The sequence below is a fragment of the Panthera uncia genome, chromosome B1 (assembly GCF_023721935.1).
Source record: "Panthera uncia isolate 11264 chromosome B1, Puncia_PCG_1.0, whole genome shotgun sequence".
Classification (NCBI taxonomy): Eukaryota; Metazoa; Chordata; class Mammalia; order Carnivora; family Felidae; genus Panthera; species Panthera uncia.
The window spans coordinates 88,884,404-88,897,185 of NC_064811.1; positions in this window are offsets into that span (position 1 = coordinate 88,884,404).

Sequence of the window (12,782 nt, forward strand, 5' to 3'; positions counted from 1 at the left end):
GATCATGACCTGAGCCACAGTCAAGAGTCGGATGCTTAACCTACTAAGCCACCAGGTGCCCCCAATTTTATGTTTATTTATAGGAAGAAGTGTCTTATGCCCACAAAAGTCACAATGGAGTCCTGCCTGTTGTATCAGGTTAGTTAAATAGTGTGAAATTGCTGATAGCCAACAATTTCTAAAAAATTGTTTTAATGTTTATTTATTTTTGAGAGAGAAAGAGAGAGAGAGAGACAAAGTGTGAGGGGGGTGGGCAGAGAGAGGGAGACAAAGAACCTGAAGCAGGCTCCAGGCTCTGAGCTGTCAGCACAGAGCCCAGCTCGGGGCTCGAACTCACAAACCCCGAGAATTATGACCTGAGCTGAAGTCAGATGCTTAACCGACTGAACCACCCAGTTGCCCTGATAACCAACAATTTTAGATGTACAAAACAGGGCGTGATTAGTCAATGGGTAGAAATTTTCATTTACGAAAGATGAGTAAGTTCTAGAGATGTGCTGTATAATCTAGTGCCTGTAGATAACAATCCTGTATTGTACACTTTAAAAATCCATTAGGAGGGTAGATCTCATGTTAAATATTCTTACCATAATAAAATTAAAACACAGTTTTGACCTAATACCTATCTCTCAAAGGATCCTTTGCAAGTGTGTAGAAAATCTCAACTCCAGCTGGATAGGCAGGGAAAGTAAAGAAGGCAATCTTTTCTTTCTATCTCTCCTTCCTTTTTCTCTCTCCTTTCCTTGCCTCCCTCCCCCAAACTCCTCCCCCATGCCCCCCTTCCTTTTTCTCTTCTGTCACTCCCTCCTTTTCTTCTCTCTCTCTCTCTTTCACTTCTAGGACTTTTCTTATAGAACCAGAGGAAGGTTAGTCACCTCCAATCCTAGGGCTCCCAAAGGACGTTGGACTGTCTCAGGCACTCACCCTGCTCCTTCCACTTCTCCGCACCATCTCTGCTCTTTCTCTAGGAAAGCCCAGGTAAATTCAGATCAGAGATATGCTGAAGCTCTCTAGGGTTTGGGGCAGGAGGCAAGGCGCAAAGACCGACCAATTTCTGACGCTTTCTTGTTCTTCCCATACTCTTCCTCCATTCTTAGTTCCTGGGATCTTTATCTGGTGAGGATGGTGAGGAGGAGGAGGAAAACGGATTCCATATATTTGTTTATCCTTTACAATGTCTCTCTCCCATCATTCAGCACAAAGATTTTGATGTTAAAAGCCAAGAATTTGCTTTTTTGTCCTTTTAATTCCATCACTGACAACTCCTAAAGAAAATGGATGCCTTCTGGTCTAGCTGTCCAAATAGGGAAGTCACCAGGAAAATAATGTAAGTAGGTAAATAGGAAGGACTGTGGCATAGAGCATATCAGTTATGGCTTCATCTATCACCCAATGCAAATAAAGCTCATCATGGCCAAATCACAGAGTTGGTTGTCATGGGGGATGAAGCAGTGTGTTATCAATACAAACATTAAAAAAAGATAGGCCCGGGGTGTGTGGGTGGCTCAGTCAATTGGGCATCCGACTTTAGCCCAGGTCATGATCTCATAGCTCGTGAGTTCGAGCCCCACATTGGGCTCTGTGCTGGCAGCTTAGAGCCTGGAGCCTGCTTCAGATTCTCTTTCTCTCTGTCCCTCTGCCACTTATGATCTCTCTCTCTCTCTCTCTCTCTCTCAAATATGAATAAACATTAAAAAAAGTAAAAAAAAAAAAAAAGATAGGCCCTACCCTCAAGGAACTACAGTTTAGTGGATAAAAGCCATGCACACAACTGATACGTGAAAATGAACATAAATTAAGAGGAGAGAAGTGCTAAGTGGGGATTGATAGAGAGGTAACTAGTATCCAGATTCCCTTTGATGACGAAAGGAGCTTTCAATCTATGTCATGGTCATTGCAAATGATGGTGGATTGTCCACTCTGGTCTGTAGCCTGTTGAGAAGGTTGGGTGACTTCTGTTAAAACCCAGCGCAGAGGTGTGGTTAAGTATTTAAACTTAGAGAAGTCCTGTGGGATCTGAAGAAAGAGGATACCTGTAAGCCAGGTGGTAAAAGAAAGAAATGACTGAACTCTCATCCTAGAGAACTGTGAAGGAAGAAGCAAGAGACTCCACGGATTTGGTTCAAGGCTTTCATTTATCTGAAGATGTTAAAGAACCTTTGCTGTGTTATTGACTTTTGGAAATTCTGGACGGGAAAGTGAAGAGAGCCATTATCCAGCTCCTATTTAGAGAACAACAAAAGCAAAATGGTTAACTTCTTAAAATATAGCACACGTCATTAGTAGCACAAGGATTACAGAGGACAAATCATGGAGTCCATTTTGTGCCAACTTTAGGTTGGGCTTAAACAGTGAGCCTGGAAGCAAGAGGTGGAGCTAGGGAGTGGTAAAGAATTAAATAACCAACCATGACTAATCGCTGAGTTGAGCCTGAATGAATTCACTCTGCAAACATAGGTGTCATCAAAACATAGCTTATGCAAGGCCTGAATGGGAAGCAAGTCACAACATATAACTGCAACTCCATGCTTTGTCTGTAAGGTCATAATCAACTGTGTCTGCAGTATAGCATTTGGTACGGTTGGATGACATGGAATGGTTGCCCTAGGTGATTTCAATTTTGATGAAAGTAGACAAAGGTAAGCATTTTATTAATTGTGTTGTGAAAAGTGAATCTGTGTACTCAAAGATTTTGTGGATCTTGTTGTTGTTATTTTTAATTCAAAGAACACGCTACAACAGACTATAGCTACCTTTTAGGACAGACCTGGATTCATATTCTAATTCTGTATTGAGCTAGCTACATGAGGTACAATTACTTTATCTTAAAACGAAGCCCCTTCTAGCCTTAGAGTGCTATTACACTATTGGTTATTGTGAAGAGCTGAAAGGCACTTTCCTTTGAGAAGGTGGGAGAGCATCTGAGAAAAAATGTAAGACACCATTAAATCCACTTACCATTCCATGTTAGAAAGAAAAATAATGAATTAAGTAGGGATTCTGTGAATTTATTTCCTACTCCCTTCTTTATCCACTAATCCTAGCTTTCAAAAAAATAAGTGAATATATTAAATACAAAAAAATCTACCCTAGAGGGGTGAGCCATAGGATATTCAAACGCTATACTTTTCCACTGAGCCCATACACCAAAGAGGGCATACAGTTGAAATTTTTGACGTGTGTGGGATTCTGAAAGTGGGAAATGTATTTCGGAGATACCAAACTATGTAAACTAGCTGTTAGAGTTTGGTCCCGGCCAGGGTTTCTCAGCCTCGGGTTATTCACATTTAGGACTGGATAATTCTTGGTTGTAGGGGCTGTGATGTGCAGGATGTTTGCCAGCATCCCTGACCCCATTAGATTCTGGTAGCAAACTGCTCCCCCTCCCAGTTGTGATCATCAAAAAAATGTATCCTGGTATGGCCAAATGTCTTGTGGGGGACATAATCACCTCCAGTGAAAATCACTGGTCTAGACAAAAGGATGAGGTTGATTACAATGTTTGCTTTTGATGTCTGTCCCTGCTACCTTTCCAGCTGCTCACCCCACGCATTTTTTTAATTCATCCATTCAACAGATATTTATTAAATGACAACTGGGGTGCCCCAGTGGTTCAGTCAGTTAAGTGTTCAGCTCTTGATTTCGGCTCGGGTTATGATCTCACGGTTCCTGAGTTCGAGCCCCACATGGTGCTCTGCACTGATGGTGCAAAGCCTGCTTGGGATTCTCTCTCTCTTCCTCTCTCTGCCCCTCCCACACTCGCCCTGTCTCCCTCTATCTCAAAATAAATGACACTTATGTGTCAGGCACTCTACCAAGGGATGAGGATAAAATAGTGAACAAGAAGGAATGGTCTCAACTGTCATGGAGTTTACAATTTTGTTAGAAAGGCAGTGTGAGGGGCGCCTGGGTGGCTCAGTCGGTTAAGCGGCCAACTTCGGCTCAGGTCATGATCTCGCGGTCCGTGAGTTCGAGCCCCGCATCGGGCTCTGTGCTGACAGCTCAGAGCCTGGAGCCTGTTTCAGATTCTGTGTCTCCCTCTCTCTGACCCTCCCCCATTCATGCTCTGTCTCTCTCTGTCTCAAAAATAAATAAACGTTAAAAAAAAATTAAAAAAAAAAGAAAGGCAGTGTGAAAAAAATAATTATGAAATAATATGTACAAAATATGCATAATTCATTTTATGAATGTGTATAATAAAATGTACAATAATATGAGCAAAACAGAAGTTCAAGGAACCTGCATACATAATTACAGCCACTGCTTCCCCAAACCCTGTTAATATTATGGTGAATGGTTTAGAGAGGTATATACCTACAAAGGAATGGGAGTGGTAGAGGGGTAGAACAGTAAAAATTTTGAAAAGCAAAATTTAGATGGATGAGATGAACTTAATGAACTAGGGAAAACTGAAACCTAAGACTCAAAACAAAACATAATATTGTGATGTTGAACAACACTGCAGCCAGAGACAAAAGCCTAAAACTTCCACAGAAGAAAAAGAAAAAACCAAACAGATCACATACAAAGATACATGAATTAGAATGTCATCAGACTTCTCACTAGTAGCACTCATCGCTGGAAGACAATAGAGCAATACCTTCAAAGTTCTGAAAGAAAATTCTTCCAACCAAGATTTCTGTACTCAGCCAAACTATTAAATAACTAATAAATAGAATGAAAACATTTCAAGACATTTTCTCAAATTACTTCCCATATGTTCTACTTTTATATTATTAGAACAAATGACCTCAAAACTTAGTGGCTTAAAACAATTATATGTCATGTTTCTAAGAATTTGAGCAGAGCCCAGGGGAGACAGATCATCTCTGCCCCTTAGTGTCTGATATTTCAGATGGGATGACTAGACTAGCTGATGGCTGGCCAGTCATTTGTCTGTTCCTACCATAGCCTTTCAACATGGTTAGCATGAGTTTCCTTACACCAGATTAGCTGAACTTCTTACATGGTTCCAAGACAAAACAGAAGCTGCCAGTCCTCCTAAAGGCCAGGACTTGAACTGTTGTACTTTATTAGCCAAAGAAGTCACAGGCCAATCCAGATTCCGGGGGGGGGGCGGGAAGGGGGGGGGGGGGGGGGGGGGGAGGGTGGAGAACCTCTCTCAATGCACTAAACCAGTTCTTAAATAGACCAAGAGGTGTTCTGTTGCCAGCAATTTGAGATTGAGTTGAAGAGTAAAAGGATCTACATAAAAGATAAAAGGATTTATCTTTACACCCTATCAAAAGAAACAAAATGAATGAAGCTTGTGTGACAGACCACTTTGGATTTTAATTGAAATAACAAGGAAAGGACATGATATGAAATGCATTTAAGAAATCACTTTTGACTACTGTATAGAGAATGACTTATGTGGGGGCAAGCATGGAAGGAAGGACACCAGCTGGATACTTACTCCAGACAGTGACTTGGACTTAGAGAGTAAAGGTAGAGAATAAGAGAAATGGACACATTTGAGATCAGTTTTGGAGAGTGAGCCAAATAGATTTACTGGTGGATTGGACATAAGAATAAAAGAAAAGAAAGAATCAAGGATGATTTCTAGGTTTTTAGCTTGGACAACTATGTGGACACTGAGGTCATTCACTGAAATGGTAAAGAAAGGAAAAGACTTGGGAAGAAACTCAAAAATTCTGCCTTGAAATGATTATAAGTTATCAAATTCCTTATCAAGGAAGAGGTTATATATGTAAATTTGGAGCTTAATGGAGCTAATGAAACATATTTGGAAATCATCATTTAGGTAGTTTGCAAAACCATGGAAATGGATGAGATTGTCTAGATGGGAGACATAGATAGGAAAGAGTAAAGAAACCAAGACTAAGCCTTTGGAATGCTGAAAAATTTAGGAGCTGAGCAAAGAAAGAGCATCTAAAAGGAAGAAGACAAATGCTGTCAATGGTAAAGGAAAAAAAAAAACAACCCAAAACACAGAAGAACATAAGCCAAGCATATTTTAAGAATGAGAGAGTGATTTATGCACTGATTGGTCAGTAAGATGGCATCAGAAAGAACGTTGGCTGTTGTACTTGACTAGCTAATATCACATAAATCTTGGTGACAATGGAAGCCATAGGAGAGCAGGTGGAAGAGAAATGGAATGAGAGGGGTTAGAAAAATATGATTTGAAGCAGTGGGTAGATATAGGATAAGGAGCCAGAATTCCCTTATGGAAAAAAAGTATCCAATAACTCTTACTTTTTTTCTGAGAGATATAGAATTAGGGAAATATATAGCAAGGTGACTTGTGATGACGTGATCCAAAATCTGTGACAGGAGAAGCAAGATAGGACCAGTGCTAGCCTTGGCACTAAGACAGAAGGTAAGTGTGATGGTACTTCTGGTATGAATAGAAGAAAGCTGAATGCGTCCTGATCTACCCAACCTGGATTTACCTTGTACCTTCATAAACAGTGTGGGTGTGAAATAAAAAGATCTGGTTGCTAAGAACTGCAACGTGAAGGTATTAGCTAGATTCAGCCCCTAAATTTTCTTGTGACTGGCCATACCCTCCCAGAAAAATCACTTTCCCTTGAAATATTTCCATGAATAAAAAAGCTTAACTCTACCCTCTTAGTCTTGGTCACAGTCAGGACTTAAGTCTTACCTGTCCTGGTCCTGACTTAACCTTTAGAAATAGTCAGCGAGAACCACCCATGAACATTAGCAGTTCATGGCAGGCAGGTCTCTGCTCCCACCAGCCCAGTGCTAATGAACAAAACCAAAGCCATTAGCTTCACCTTGAGAATGCTTAGCCTAGGAAAGGGTTTTACTCCTGAGGGCCCTGGCCACTTGGGCTGGGAAAGTTCTTCATTGAACTTGGCACTAGGGAGCAAATCAGCCTGTTCTTAAAAAGGGCTATCACTGGGCCACTTTAGGGAGAAGGAACTTATCCCAGCTTCTGCTCTTTAGAGGCAGTCCCCAAGGCCAATAGCCCTCCACTGTAGTCAGCACACATAGAACCAACCAGACCTACTCCTCAAGTTACTCACATGAACTCAGGGGCACCTGATAAAGAAGTAGAGGCTAGGGCTGTGGAATGATATGTGCTGTCCTTCCAGACTTTATTACTGATGCACTATTTGAACATAAGTAGCGCAAGAAGATATGGTAGTTACATGTGGTTTGTTATGACTTGCTCACTTTCTCTTTTTCCTTGATCTATTTCCAATCTCAGCACGGCATCATCTAAAACAAGGCTCTGCTCCTGCCCAATTTCAAGTCAAATGCATTTTTGCAATAATGATGTAAAGGGATTTATCTGAAAATCATCACTGGCACATACTCAAGGCTCACTAAATGTTAATCTTTGGAAGTTAAATTGGTGAAATGCCATGTAGTATGCAGGCCACAAGCACTAATGGAGTCAGAGTTGGCCGGCCGATAACACAATGGGTGTCTTACATCATACTTTTTTCCCCTAACATCTGTTTTGAGGTATAATGTACATTCCATAAAATTCACCCATGTAAAATGTACAATTCAATGATTTTTTTTTTTTTAGTAAATATATGGTGTTGTATAACCATCACCACAATCCAGTATTAGAACATCTCCATCACCCTGTAATAATCCCTCATACCCATTGCCAATCGTATCCATTTCAACCCAAGGCAGGGCAACTGCTAATCTACCTTCTGTCCCTATAGATTTGCCTTTTAAGGACATTTTATATAAGTGGAACCATAAAACACAGTCTTTATTCCATGTAACACAGCATTTCTGAGATTGCCTTTTAAGGACATTTTATATTAGTGGAACCATAAAACACTGGCTTATTCCATGTAGCACAGCATTTCTAAGGTTTATCCATGTTATAAAAGCTTTCTTTTTATTACTAAATAGCATTCCATTGTATGGACATACCGCATTTTGTTTATCCATTCACCAGTTCATGGTCATTTGATATCATTTTTAAAAAATCCTTCCCTGAGTGTATTTGTTTCAAATGTATCATAAAATGATCTTATAGATGACATGTTTCCTCCCTGCCTAAATAAAGGTAGTTATAAACACTTCCTCAGGGAGACTTTCAGCATCTCACAATACTGAGATACTAATACTATTGTACTTAGTACAATAGCTGTACTAAGGGCTTATGTCAGTTGCCTCAACATACTGTGGATAGATGAGTGACCAATGATGCAATTTTACTATCTTCTCTCTCTTTCTCTCTCTCTTTGTGGAGGGAAGGATAGGGAAATGAGACTTATTCTGAAAATCCACATGTGGTCTTATAGCTCATATAATACCAAGGCCCAGGGTGTTAAATTCTCCTAGGGAATAAAAACAAAGGGAATCAGAGGCAGCACCAAGACTCAAAGTCCTAAAGGACAAAGGAAGAAGAGGTTTTGCCTGACCTGGAAGGGCAGGAATCCTGAAGGAAAGCAGAGTTCTCATTCTGAGTTGGCAGAGCCCCAAAAGGTTTATGCCTGGTCTTGAGGCACCAGCTGGTCCTTTGTGGGGAGGAAGAAAAACACTGTGGTATTATTCAACGGTACCTCTAGACCAGTCCCTGGGGGAACTGTTCCAAGTTCCTTAAACAGTGGGGCCAGTAAAATTGAAAGAGTAAGACTACCTCTTGGGGGCCTAAAATATCTGTGGCCACTAAACTAAAATATCAGGTCAGACCACCCAAGATTTCCAGAGTAGTATTCACTTTGATTGAGAGGTTGCCTCCTCCAGCAGAGAGGGGGCCATAGGCTAGTATGGGGGAGGCAGAGAGCAGAGAGACAGCTATAAACAGGGGGCAGCAGTGGGAGGAGATGGAGTGGTGAGTAGATGTGGAAGCACATCGCAGAACAGCCGGAAGATTATCACTGCCACTGCGGGCCACGTGGAAAGGGAGAGGCTCTACTGGCTTAGAAATCTATGGCAACTCAGTGGGGGTTTGGGGAAACCCAGGACAATTGCTACCAAACCTGTGAGGCAGAATTCAGGCACCTCAAACCTGCCATGTGCTTACCTGAGACTGTTCCTGCTGCCTGGAACATTCTTTCTTGGGCCACAGTAGGGGGATTCACTTCTACCCTTCAGTTCTGAGCTAAAATGTGTCTCATCAGAGAGCCCACCCTTATTTAGAGATCCTCAGTGACAGTCTATCATACCTTTTTTTCCTAGAGAGTACTGCATTTCCGTGCTTCTAACATACACATTTCCCCCCACGTTTTAACATCTATAAAACTGGAATAAATCAAGTTTAAATGGCCACGGTCTTTCTTTCTGAATGGTTACACAAGTGATGTATCTTAAAACCAGTGGCGTCTCTATTCAATAAAATACAGTATTCATCACACTCTATGAATGTTGATTTGTTTGTAGGTTTATTGTTTATCTACCCTGTAAGACTCCAAGACTCTTTGGAGCAAGGACCACACCTGACTCACCCACCCAGCTTGTGGTACAATTCTTGACACATTGAATGCGCTCAATAATGATTAATCAAATGAATGACTTAGGCTGACTATAGCATCTCAGCCAGATAAACACTGTACACAATGCTATGTATAATCAGGTGACATAATAAGCTTTTTAGACAAAATCAAATATATTCATTGTCAGATTCACATGTACCCAGTATTTTCTCCAGAAGTTTGAGCTACAAGTATTGGTTGAAACTTCCACACAAGCAGATACCTGAAAACAAAGCACAGTTCTATCTGTCCAACCAGAAGTGGTTGGTTTTTTTTGCGTTATGTGTTTCTCAGAAAATCACTTTTAAAAGGGAGATATTAATAGAAAGTATTCATAAAGCCTCTCTCAGTGTAAAACCCGAGGGCTTTGACAAGTGTGCTATTTCTGCATGTGAAGAAAACTCATTGTCACACATTATGACCACTTTCTCCTGCTTAATACTAGAGTTAACACTAATCCTATGTTTATAACCTCCTAATCTATTTCCATAGACACAATAGATTTGGCCTTATCTCTTCATTTGACCCTGACTTAAATAAGTAGAAAAAAAAGGGGGATTGGATCTTGGCTAAAATAATTTAATAATTAGCAAATATTTCAGGAAACACCACTTAGAAACAGAGGAAATATAAATGGATTGCAATGCACGGTTGATCCATTTGAACGTTTTCTTCTGAATAGAAGTCCTTCTTAAAACTGATGCAAAAGTTCTGGATAAATCTCTTTATTGTCAAAGTCTCCAATAGTGAGAATTTAAACACAAAATTATCCAAAATGAGAAAAATGGGTCATTTCTGCCACTGCCTCATCCCAGGGTTTTTGAGCAAGATGGAGCTGAGAGTAAAATGATCTCAGCTTCACAATACACCATGTCTCCCTCTAGCATTTGGAAGATGGTTCTGAAGTAGTTTGCAAGGATGACTACAGAACCGATTCTGATCTTGGGCAAGTAATACTGCTCTGGACCTCAGGAGTAACTTCTGTTTCTGCAAAGCTGACTTGTCCATGTCCAGTGTAATTGTCATCTCTGAAAAACCTTCCAGACTTCCCCGGTCAGAATCAACGTCTCCTTCCCCTTCTGGACACTGCTAACATTTTGTTTCTTCTTCCACTGTAGCAATTACATAGTCTGCCTTGTGGTATATCTATTTGTCTGCATCAGGAGGCTGTGAACTCCTGTAGTCAGGACTATTTTTATTCATCTTTGGGCCTTGTACATGGAGAGTATCTGGTGCCTTTGCCATACCAAATTGAATGGCTTTATAAGATCAGCTTATGTCCCCTAAGGCATCTTGATTTTGTTTTTAAGTACTAATATTCCAGATTAGAAAAAAAATCCTGCTCCTCTCAAACCCTCATGGGTCTTTGTGTGTGACCTGGAACAAAGAGCTGGGTTGAGCCCAATTCAGCTCAAAGAGGGCCTCTAGCAGTTCATATCAAGTTCATGTCCTGAGGTACGGTTGGCTGGGGCTTCCTGTGCCCCAGGAGGAGAGATTCCTACAAGATCTTAGAGAAGAAAATCAATTCCCTTTGGTCCTAAGAGTAGAGGCTGATGTTCTCTGTGAACTATGCAGCCATTAGAGCATCACGCGTATCTGTGCAGCCTAATCTGTCTCTAACACTCATTTTCTGGGTGATGATATGCAAGTCCCTTAAGCCTCTTGATCATTAGCTCGTTGGTTTCTAAAATGTTACAGTGACTCTAAGAGGTAGACTGGTGTGAAAACTAATAAATACAAAGCATTCCCAAGTACTCTGAAAAGGTTCATTGCTAAGTATAGTGAAAACAATGTGGCCAGAGGCCTTGGACCTGTGCCAGATGGAACTGGCCTTGGCCACTCTTTCCCATACTGTTCCCAGATGACGAAGGTCTGGCTGAAGATCCTGCTAGGACCTGCACATCACCGTTCCCAAAGGGAGTTGCAGGGTTCAACCTGGTGTGTGCTAAGAAAGTCCCGGAGAAAGATGGAGCCCACAATGTCATTCCAGATAACAAATTCATGAATGTTCCCAGCTCTGAGCATTCCTTTGTGTATATCCGTGCTTCTGATCAGCAGCTATTCATTTGTGATATAAAACTCTTAAAATAAAATTCTTTTTATTTTACCGAATTTTTGGTTTCAGGGAACTTAGCTACGGGCAAAATTTCAGTCTTACACCTACATAATGCCCAAACTGTTGGCCAACTGAAGCATTTCCTTGAAAAATCAATCCAACCAAGTTGTTTGATGTCATTTAGCCACACCAAATGATGGGAGTTTTCACTTCCTAGCCAGTTGCTTTGACACTGCTTAGATGAAGCCCAAATTAATTTTGTTCTTGGTCACTGTTCATAAAATCTGAAATCTGAAAGTTCAGCCTAACCACCTCACAAAATGGGCAGTCTTGTTCTTGACCTCATTAACAAAGGACTCTCCTTCCAGCTCACACCAACCTGGGGGAGGAAATAAACCAGACAGCCCGAATGACGACAGAGAGGGATGAAATAACCCCTCCTTGGGACAATGCCTTTTCCTGTTTCTGGAGGCTCCTCCTATTCCCACACTGGTTTCTGTATCCGTTACTCTACCAGGATCCTCTTTCACATCAAAGTGTCCCTCCTTGGGCTTCACAAGCAGGGGCATAACCTTAGCTTCTACAGGAAGGAATTTTCTTCCCAAAGGAAAGGGAAAAACCATGTGTTTGGTTGCTATAAAATTACACGCCACTTTCCTTGTTTTTCATTTTATAATCATGCACACAAAAAGTATAGGCAGGCCTTGAGACACCATGGGCCAAACATTCAGCTCTGAGACTCCTATATTCAAGCTGAAAGCATTAAAAACATTAAAACCCCAGCCATTCAGTCTTCATTAGTAATATTAAAAGCCTGAGTCAGGAAAAGGTTTTGTAGGGGACACGATTCTTTTCTACTTCAAAAGCACATGAAAGGGCATAAGCTGGACAGATTTTAAGGAAGAGAGGTTGAAGAATACCATGCATTCCATCTCGGACCAGGCTACTGGGACCCTTCTTGGGAGGTCTGCATTTAAATCCAGTTTTGAACTGCTACATGTAATTGGTGATGGTAGGGCACCAAAGCTGCTCCAAAGCTGTCATTTGTGTCATTATCAAAAGCATTTATTTAGTACCTAACATACCTTATGCATGGCAGATGTTTGAATAGGCAGACCCCTCTCTTTCTGGGGCCTCTGATCTAAAATGGTGCCCATGGAGTAAATATCATAACCTTAGGCAGAAGAAAGCTAGGTGCAATAATTTTGTTTTGTTTTGTTTTCCTAATGCATAATTCAGGGGTAGGGGATAGAAAAACGGAAGCTCAACAAGGTTTTAACTGGTGGGATATG